Source organism: Gossypium hirsutum, chromosome A10 (assembly GCF_007990345.1).
Source record: "Gossypium hirsutum isolate 1008001.06 chromosome A10, Gossypium_hirsutum_v2.1, whole genome shotgun sequence".
Classification (NCBI taxonomy): Eukaryota; Viridiplantae; Streptophyta; class Magnoliopsida; order Malvales; family Malvaceae; genus Gossypium; species Gossypium hirsutum.
This window is the reverse complement of record NC_053433.1, coordinates 13537412-13548488: the sequence shown is the minus strand read 5'-3', so window position 1 is coordinate 13548488 and position 11077 is coordinate 13537412.

The window sequence follows — 11077 nt, the reverse complement described above, 5'->3', positions numbered from 1 at the left end:
CGAATATGTGAAAAAATAGATGCAGAGGTTTGCACATGGGAGTGTGTCTTTTCACACAGACATGTGAGATTTTAGGGGTTTAATTTTTTATTTTTGTAATCTAGTAGTCTAATTTGCTTAATTTATAATTTAGTCCTAAAACTTGATTAGATTAATTGAAATCTTTAATGATAGGGAAACTTGGTAATATTTTAGGATTACACTTTTAACTATTAATATTTGGTAGAAACACTCTTAATTTTTAATTTGGAAAATGTACTAAAATTTTGTAAAAGTTACGATTTAGTCCCTAATAATCAAACTTGAATTAGACATAGAAATGAACTTGAATTAACCTGAAATTTTTAGGTCTTGCTTAATTTGACAAAAAGAAGGTTGGTAATTATTAAGAAATAAAATCTGGATAGTTTAACCTTAGGTGGTAAAATGACCAAAATACCCTTAAGTTTAAATATTTAGAAAAAGTTTTAAAATGGTTTACAAATTGCTTCCGCATTAATAAATGATAGTTAGTTAGCCATAAATGAGGAGTTTTAAGGTTGGGGTATGTATCGAATGGTCGTTAGCTGGAGAGTGGCTTCGGTGGCTAATGTAACACTTCGAATTCGGGTTGGTCTGTCCTAGTCAGGTTTGGGGTGTCACACAAGTTCACATATACAGTACTAGATACATATGAATGTGTAGACATAATATCAATCAGAGCAAAATATAAAACAATATGGATAAAGAACGCACTCGCTATAACGTCAGGGTCGTCTCTATCCTTGCAGCGCCTCGTCGCGTATACCAGAGCAGGCTATCGTGCCTTAGTATAAGCCACACCTCTGCCCGATGCTCTCTGACCTCTTCCAGAACTGTTACCACCCCTGGTCATACCACGACCTATAGGTGGTTGCTGAGCGGCCTTCAGTGGTGGAATAGGACCGGATCTGGAACTTGTGCAAAAGCTTGCACCTGATCAGATTGTTGGGGGAAATCCCGAACACGGTGCTCCATCAATCTGTACTAAAAACAAGCCCCCAACTTCCTCCAGCACCCGCCTGGATGGCGTCTCCCACAGTCACTACAGACCCAAATCTCCGTTGATACAGCTGGTGCCTCGGTCCTCGGAGACCCATCAAACCTCTCCTATTTCTTATGGAGTTGAATAGAATGAGAGGGAACCAACTTCTTCTTAGCCTTACTTTGACTTCTCTCCCGATGTCTCCTCTAGCACTCAGTGCACTTCGCTTCTTCCGTTAACTTTTCCTTGTCAACCAAGACTACAAAAACCCACTCCCTCTGAAGAGCTATTAGAACTCTCAAGTCGTACCTCAGTCCCTCCTCAAACCGAATATTCCTATCATAATCGTTCAGAACCAAACTGCAAGTATACCTACTCAATTTCAGAAACTCAGCCACAGACCTCTCATCTTGAACTAAGCTTGTAAACTCACGTCTACAAGCCTCCACATAACTCGTCCCCACATACTTGCTCTAGAAGGCACTCTTGAGGAAATCCCATGAAACCTGTTCCGGTAGTCTGCTCTGCTCAACTGTTAACCACCATTAGTAGGCCTCGTCTCAGAGAAGAGATAGAACACCCCTCAATTTTTGTGCAGGAGTGTAGTAAATATCGTTCATAATATGCTCGATGGACTCCAGCCAGTACTCGGCCACAATAGGAGCGACTCTAGTGACACCCTTAAACAATTCAGCACTGTTCAACTGGAGTCGTTCTGCAATTGACCCTCAGCATCCGAATACAGAATGGGTTCCAACAACCCTCTCCAACACAGGCAGTATAGCCTAGGACAATACGTCATCCCCGACCGTTGGAACCTAAAACCCATTCTCAACTGTAGGAGTACCAATGGTCTCGTTGGTCTTTAGATTAGGCATACTGCCCATAGAGAATGACTCTCTTCAAGCTTCTCCTTGGCGTCCACGACGCCTATTGGAACCACGTCCACGACTACCACTCGAACTCATTATAACCACTTATCTACAATGCAAAAAGTTTATAGATCAGTTCAGAGTTCTCATCAGATATCTTATTTCACAAGTCATATCACAATTTCTAACTAAAACTACAAGTTCAATCATTATAGTATCTTTTTCTAGCTAAATAGCATAACTAAAGCAGAAGTACTTAAAGGTTTGGCGCTAGAGACTCGATGATTTATAAAATCAATTTTCAGAGTTATTTGAATAAAATTTTCTATTAAAACACATTTTAACAAAAATTGGATCCCAGAAACACAACTCAAGTTTTGTAAACCTGGCTCTAATACTACTAAATGTAACACACCATACCCAGTATAGATGTTAAGACCGAGTTAGGAGAGCTACATCAAAATGTTTAAGAAAAATCCAACCTTAAATATTAAAATTCGTTAATGGAGAACATTTAAACAATTAATTCATTAAGATAATTCAAACTTAACCACTGTAATCTAAAAAAAAATCGATAGTCTAAGTTTATATAAACAATAAAGATAATAAAAAAAGGAGAGATGACCGAGCTCCTGACATGCTCTTAAGTCAATGGGTTACTTGAGTCAACAAACGAAATGAGTATAACTTAGTGTGTAACCAACGTACATATTCAAATCATAAGTATGTATAAAATATATAGGTGTTCATTTTCTCTTTATTCAGACATTTCTCAGTTTTGAATACGAAGTCAGAATTGAGGATATTTGCTACAGTTATAGAACATAGTAGATATAGATGTAGAACAGATCAAATACATATGCAGTTTCCTACCCCATCTGGTACATACCATCTCCGACCATCCCAACACACCATATGGTATTAAATACTCATCCAGCCCTACATACCATATAGTGTGAGTATAACATGTTTCAGAATGAATACAGACTAGCTGTCAAATTAGTACACGATAAATTGGTAGAATCAAATACGGATTTGTGGCTCAGCCACTCAATTCGGTAGATCATTAAACTACTAGCACTTCCTTCTTTATATCATTCCCACCCAATGTAGATACATATTACAGATGTCAGATATTAAGGATGTACATATAGTTATCCAAATACAATTCATAATCAGATAATACAGATCATTCAACAATTATCACATCAATAATACGTACAGATAATCGATTACTCAACCTTAAAATATTGGTATGAAATTATACAGTCTAATTCAGATCATATGGATCCTACGAAAGGTCTACATTTGATGCGAAAAACACTTACGGCCCTAGGGAAAATTTTAATATTTTGGCCCACATGCCCGTGTGGATTCACACGGCCTAGACATTTGGCTTGTGTAGCCTACAGGGCCTAAGACACGCCTGTGTGACCCTCTTAATACCACACACGACTTGTTGTATGGCCTAGCACACGGCTGTGTGGTTTAAAGCAGTGAATTACACAGTCTATCACATGGCTAAACGCACGCCCATGTGACTCCAATCTCAGAATAATGCTCACGTGGCCTAGGGACACGCCTGTGTTTATGGCCCGTGTGACACTAATTCACAAACAGTAAATTACACGACCTAGACACATGCTCGTGTCCCTAGCTCGTGTGACCCTAAATCACAAACAGTAAGTTACACGAACTGTCACATAGTTGTGTGGCGCACATAGCCTACCACACGGCCTGGCACATGGCCGTGTGGCATTAGCAACCATGTTTTTCGGTGTTTGAAACTTGCAAAAAAATTGGGTTTCCGTTACACACCTGATATAGTTTCAAAGTAAGAATGATACAGAAGAATTTCAGGACCTAAAACGACCATCCAATAACCAATTAAACAACTTAATCGACAAAAATCATACAAATCACTCAGAACTAACTATGTCAAAATTTTCTACACAAAACCTTTGGACGAAACTAACACTTATCGACGAATAAATGACAATTTCTAAAATTATCGCGTTGGGAATCGCTACCTTCGATATCTATGCCTAAAAATGAAAACCAAGCGATCGCTTAACAAATCATTCAAACAAATCAAGCTGAAACCAACTTCAATAGAAACGAATGGAAACAAATGTTTAACAAAAACTATACAACAACTTACGCAATAACCCTTCAAAATGCAATGAACAACTCAAAAATCCCCAATTAAACCTGGTAACAGTTTACGAAAACGAGCAAAAAGAAAAAGATTTGAAATGAGAAATAGAAAGGAAGAAGAAAAGAAGAAAAAGAAAGAAAATGATAGAAAAAAAACTTTTGAAATAACCAAAAACTAATAGGCTTTTACAAATAGCATAAATATTTCCTTGACGCACAGATAGAGATTCGAACACAGGACCAGAAAGTAGACAGAAGCTTAATCACCAAACCAGTAGACCCATTCTTGGCGCAAATTTACATAGAATTAAACTTAAGTTGAGGATCCAAGGATAAGGTTAAACCAAAATAAACAAAAAAATTTCAAGAGGGAGACACGAACCCCCGATCTCAAACACATAAATAGAACACTTAACCACAGATACAGAGACTTAATTATTCATAAAAATTAACAAACAACAGTTCAAACATTCAGGGCGTTACATAGTATCTTCCAAATCAGATCTCTAAGACTTCAAGAACTTTCCCTTATTAACCTATATGCACTTTTAACCAAGAAGACCCCCGTTAAAGTACAAGCCCAATTAATTATATTTGTCCCTGCATTTGGATGAGGAGGGGTATGCTCACAATCCTTCTAACAGCCTCTTCTGGAACCCAAAAATGAAATAGATCTAGATTCCACATGTCTCTCTCTGTCACCATTCCACTAAGCAAGCAGTCTGAAACAAGATTAGCATAAGAAGGGATAATATTATTCAATGGCCCCACACTTGGAATCCATGAATCTTTCAACATTGAATACTATTGCCATCCCCCACAGACTAAACTACATTATCACTTATCATGGACCATACTTTAGAGAGAGCTCTCTAAAAGAATGAGCATTTTCCCCTCACAATATTCTCAGGTAACCTCTCTTTCATACCATCCCTTGAATAAAAGTATTAATAGGCACATGGTTGAAAAGTCATACATTGTAGTTGTCAACCTAACATTAATGAGACACTTCGTCAAAATATATATATACTAGTTTGGATTTTCGTGCGATGCATTGATTAATAATGTATATTAAATTTATAATAATAATTTTTGTTTAAATTTTTAATGAATTTCTTTAAAAAATCATTAATAAATTGAAAAGGTCATCGAATTACAAAAATACTTTTAAAAATATTTAACTAATTTAAAATCAGTTATATTAATGTTATTTAATTTTAAAAATATTTAATATTAAAATAATACAAAAAATCATGATTTGAATATTAATATTAATACATTATAATTTTAAATAATATTATTAAAAAAATTTACATGTTATTTATTTTATAAATATTTTGTAATTAATTTATTTTAATGTTAAAATTGTTAAAATTCTATTTTTTTGTAATTCTATATTTATCTTTGCTCTTCTTTAATTAATGAATGTAATTAACTCTTATTATATTTCAAAAATATAAATATAATTTGACAAAAGTTATTAATATGTATCTTTTTCTTAAATTATATTTTAAGATTAACAATTTAATATTTATTAATTTTAATATTATAAAATTAAAATTTAATTCAAGTAAGTAAAATATTAAAATAAAAAGATAATTTATTTAAAATCGAGTTAATATTTAACATATAAAAAATTATAAAGAAAAATATTAAAATAAAAAAAATAATTTATTTAAAATTGAATTAATATTTAACATATAAAAAAGTTATAAAGAAAATTTAGACAAAAAGCATGGAATAACTTAAAAAAGTTAAAAGGCAAAGAATAAGAGAGCAATTTATCCAACTTATAAATAAGTGTCTTAAATATAGAGTACCATGTGTCAAAAAATTATAATATAAAAATGCATATTGTAACATCGTATTGCTCTATATATGATTCGATTAATAAAAAAACAATAAGTATGAAAATATTAAATTGAATCAACCTCTATGATAAGAAACTATTATAAATTATGAATTCAAAAAATATATATATTTAATTAATTTTTTAAATTTAAAAATATTAAAAATATTTTTATAATTTTATATATTTTAAATAATTTTGATTTTTTTAATTTTTTAAAAAATATAATTTTAAAATTTTAAAAATAATTAAATATTTACATGTCATCCACATGGCAATTTACGTGTATACGTCAGCAAAATAAAAAAAGGTTAATTTTTTCATCTATTTTGAGGTGATTTAATAAAAAACACAAGTTTAAGAGCTAAAAAAAAGGAAAAATAAAAAACTAAAATGATTTTTTTAATAAAATTTGAGGGCAAACAAGTTATTATGCCTTTATGATCGTTAACATTTATGTAAACACTTATTTTGATTTATATCTGAGCATAAAAAATTAGTAAATAAAAATAAGATATCAGAGTCGAGGAGTGTTGTACGGTTTGTGGGCTTTGCCCAGAAGATGTTTTATATGCTATTAGGGATTGTTCTATGGATAAAGGTGTTTGGTCACAGGTCATTCCTATTGACAAACAAAAACAGTTCTTTTCAGGGGATTTATAAGATTGACTTGAATCTAATTTGAGAAATCATCAAAGTATTTTTATGAGGGAGATCGACTGGCCGTGCTTCTATAGGATAGTAGCTTGGACATTCTAGAAAAACATAAATATTTTCATTTTTCAAGGATCGTCGTGGAGTGTAGATATTATTAAATACTTGCATAGTTCGGCTTTACAGTGCAAATCCATGCGCAAGGAATATCATACCAGAAAGACGAAGTCACCCACAAATTCAAGTAGAACTGATAACTGATCTGTTTATACTCATATGGAGCTATTAAAGTTGACTCTAATGATGCTGCCGCAGGGGGTATTATTAGAGATCATAAAGGGAATTGGATTCTTGGTTTCAATACACGACTGGGACAATGTTCGATCTTTAATGCTGACCTTTGGGTTATTTTAGATAGCATGTCTCTTCTTCAGAGTAGAAAGTACGATTGTAACACCCCTTACCCGTGTAGAAAGTACGATTGTAACACCCCTTACCCGTGTCCGACACCGGGACAAGGTACGAGGCATTACTGGACTTAAACATACACATACATGCAAAAACTGGGGCATAAAATTTCTTTTTAATTCAAAACTTTTCATACACATGCATAATGTCCTATACGCGGGCCTACGATGCCCTAAACATGCATTGAAAGTAATCAGGGACTAAACTGAGAACCTTAGAAAGTTTTGAGAAAACTTAGAAAATTTCTTTCCATGAAACAGGGTCACACGCCCGTGTGAGCACAGAAACACACCCGTGTGCCTAGGACACGCCCGTGTCCTCAGGCCGTGTTAACTCACTGACTATGATGTCAACAACCAAAATTTAACCACATGGCCAAGCCACACACCTGTGTACGATCACACGGCTGAGACACACGGCCGTGTTTCTGCCCGTATGGCTAACACTTAGGCTATTTTCCAAGCCTTTTGTTACCATAAATCTCTCACATCCTTAACATATCAAAGTTATACATCATGGCACCATTTTAATGATTTAGCAGACTTCACTAAGGTGTATTCTTAGCTTTAACATGCTATCATTCACAAGTTTCACATACTCATATAATATCAAGCCTAGACACATTAAGCCATATTCATTGACCTTGTCAAGTGACCTTATTTAAACATTAAGCATTCATGTTCAATCATCATCGTCTTATTTATATACCATACAGTTACTTCATGGCTATAACCATTTTGATTGGTCATAAAGCATTTATCATGCACACATGTCTTAACACCAATCATGCATGTCCCACAAGCATAAAAACATCATCGCATCACAAGCAGTAGAACTTATCATGAATAACTTCGCTTACAAACCACAATCATTATAAGCCACATCTCATGGCTATATACAATGAATCAATATAAGCCAATACATTTGTCTAATCATAACAACATCTATCATAAAAACTAAGTCCCTATACATGCCACTCACTTGAAGGTGCTTAATACACATATGTCATTACTCCAAAGGTGATGGCTTGATAGCGTGATGCTGCCTCCGACGATCTCCAACCCTGAGCTAACCTGCAACACTAAAGAAATAAAAAGGAGAGGGTAAGCTTTATACTTTAGTAAGCCCGTATGAAAATAGTAAGCAATTTATCAACTTCCTTCTCAAGGTAATACAACCCCATTTGCATTTTTACTTATGTTCTAGTCAAGCTGTTTTCTCAAGTCATAGTTACTAAATTATTTATATATGGAGCTACGAAATTTCAAATTAAGATCCACAAATTTTCCCTAAAACTAGACTCACATATATTCTTACCATAAAATTTTAAGAATTTTTGGTCCAGCCAATAAGTACAATTTATTTCTTAAAATTACCCTTTTTTTTGTCTGATAGTTCCGACCCCTCTTTACTAAAAATTAATTATCTTATAATACGGGACTCGGATGATGTTCTTGCCTATTTTTCTTGAAAATAGACTCATTGAGAATTATAAGCATATAAATTATAACCCATAAATATTTTTTACAATTTCCAATGATTTTCTCAAATCAAAATAGGGTATTTTGAAATCATTCTAACTCTGTCTCACAAAATTTATATATTTCATAATATGAAACTCTTTTTCTTACACTGTTTCTTCTATGTAAAACTAGACTCATTATGCTTTAATTTCATATTTTATTAAGCCTCTAACTCAATTTCCACAATTTTTGGTGGATTTTCAAAGTCATACAACTGCTGCTGTCCAACACTGTTTTGGTGTAATATAATGATAACTATCATAAGTTCACCTTTGAAGAATCATGAACTCACCATTTCATGAATTCCATGTTCAAATGCACAATATAAGTTAACATGATATTGCAAAAATATTTATAATCATAATTCATACATCTTAGCTCACCGATATCTCAACATTTCAAAGTCTCAATAATCATAAGCTTAGTGTACAAACCTATACTCATTGTAATATATCATATAACTATACCTCTTTAACATGCCCTCCTCGAGACTTTCATCACATCTATTGCATTATCCGTTGAACCCTCGGAATACTATTGGATACACGAAAAAGTTGCACATAAGTGCCACATATACATACGTAGCCAAAGCTACCTCATAACATGTAACGCTCACAATGGAGCTACTCACGGGTTTGCTCATAAAAGCTATCGGTCAAGGTGTAGCTACACGGGCTGCCAACACAAGTTGTCAAGTATCCGACCAACTCAAGGATTACCTAGCCACCGACAGGACACACAAGACCATTGCCCGAAACCCAATTACATGTATCACATCCATTATGAACTTGGACCAATTCAACGAGTTTAGATGCTCGCATCCATAATGAACTCGGACCAACTCAACGAGCTCAGATGCCTTATATATATCACGAACTTGGACTAACTCAACAAGTTTGGATTTTTTAATTCCTAGTGACATGTCCCTTGTACTCTAGACTATTCCTAAGGTTCAGACGGGATTTTTCGATACTCTATCTTTGTCGAACTTACTCGAAGTGTCGATCTCACTATCCATAGTATCAATTGCCCTTTCATAGCATAATAAGGCATAACTCAAATAGCAAATAATCCTTTAAGAATTTACATGACATATATCACTTATTGTATATATCACTTGTCATGGATCATCATTTTCTTGCGTTTCATGTAATATTCTTCCATGTCATATTTCCACATCATATACACCATTTCATCAAATTTTCCAATCTATTTATTAAATCATACAATATATGAAATAATGTAAAGAATTATAATTCAAACATAACATTGCACTATTATTATCATACGAACTTACCTCGAATGTAAATTTTGGCCAATTACTCCATTTTAGTCCATAACCTCGTACTTTTTTATTTAAGCCCAAATCTCAATTTCCTTGATCTACCATGATTAAATTCACTCATTTAATCATTACATTAATTAAAACATCCTATAATTCACAATTTGGAAAAATGACTGTTTTGCCCTTATACTTTACAAAAATTACGATTTTGCCTTTAGGCTTGTAAATCGATTTTTATCAAATTTCCTCCTTTACCAAGCCTAGCCGAATTCTTTTTATAACTATAGCAGCTCACAATTTCAATTATTTCACACATTTACAACTTAATTTACAACTTTATAAAATAGCCTTTTTTAAGTGTTTTCATGCAAACTTCTTTCACAAAAGTTGTTTATTACACAACCAAAACTCATTTTTTTCCATAAAAATTCAGCAAAAAACATAAATTCTCTCATGGCAAAACCCTAGACTTTCAACCATTTTGTAAAATAGTGCCCCCATTAGCTAGTTCATGATATAAGGGTCCCAAAAGTGTAAAAATCATCAAGAAAAGTCATCAAAAGCTCTTACTTGCAAGAGAACTAAGTGGCTGAAAGCTTAAGCTCTTAAAACCCTCTTGTTTGCTGCCATTTTCGATGGAGAAGAAGAAAGGGAAAAATATGATATCTTTTCTCTTTATTTTATTTTTATTTTAGTCAATTTAGTCATCAAACCTACCAAATTTTGACTTTTTGACCATCTTTGTCTCCTATGGCCGGCCATGCTTCTTTAAAGAGTCTAACTACCCTTTAAAGACTCCTAATTTAGGTTCTCTAGCTGTTTGACACCCTTAGCTATCAAAATAGGACTTTTTTACTTTATGCGATTTAGTCCTTTTTCGCAATTAAGTTCACAAACGCTAAAATTAAATCACCAAAATTTTCATGCACCTTTATAAACATGCCATCACATATGAAATAATATTAAAAATAATTTCTCCAACCTCAGGTTAGTGGTTCCGAAACCACCATTCCAACTAGGCCCAAAATCGGGTTATTACAACGGTAAAGTTTTGATTCGGCTATTTAGGAAATTCAAGCAGCATCTTCAAAGACATCACATTCAATTCTAGTAAGACGCATTCATCAACTTCTATTGGAAACAGGTCTTTGAGAGTTCGAACATATTCCTAGAAAAGAGAACATAGAAGTAGATGGTATCACTAAACTAGCTTTTGACAGGAATGCAAGACTACAGTTGTTTACAGCATGTCCGCTAAATATTTCT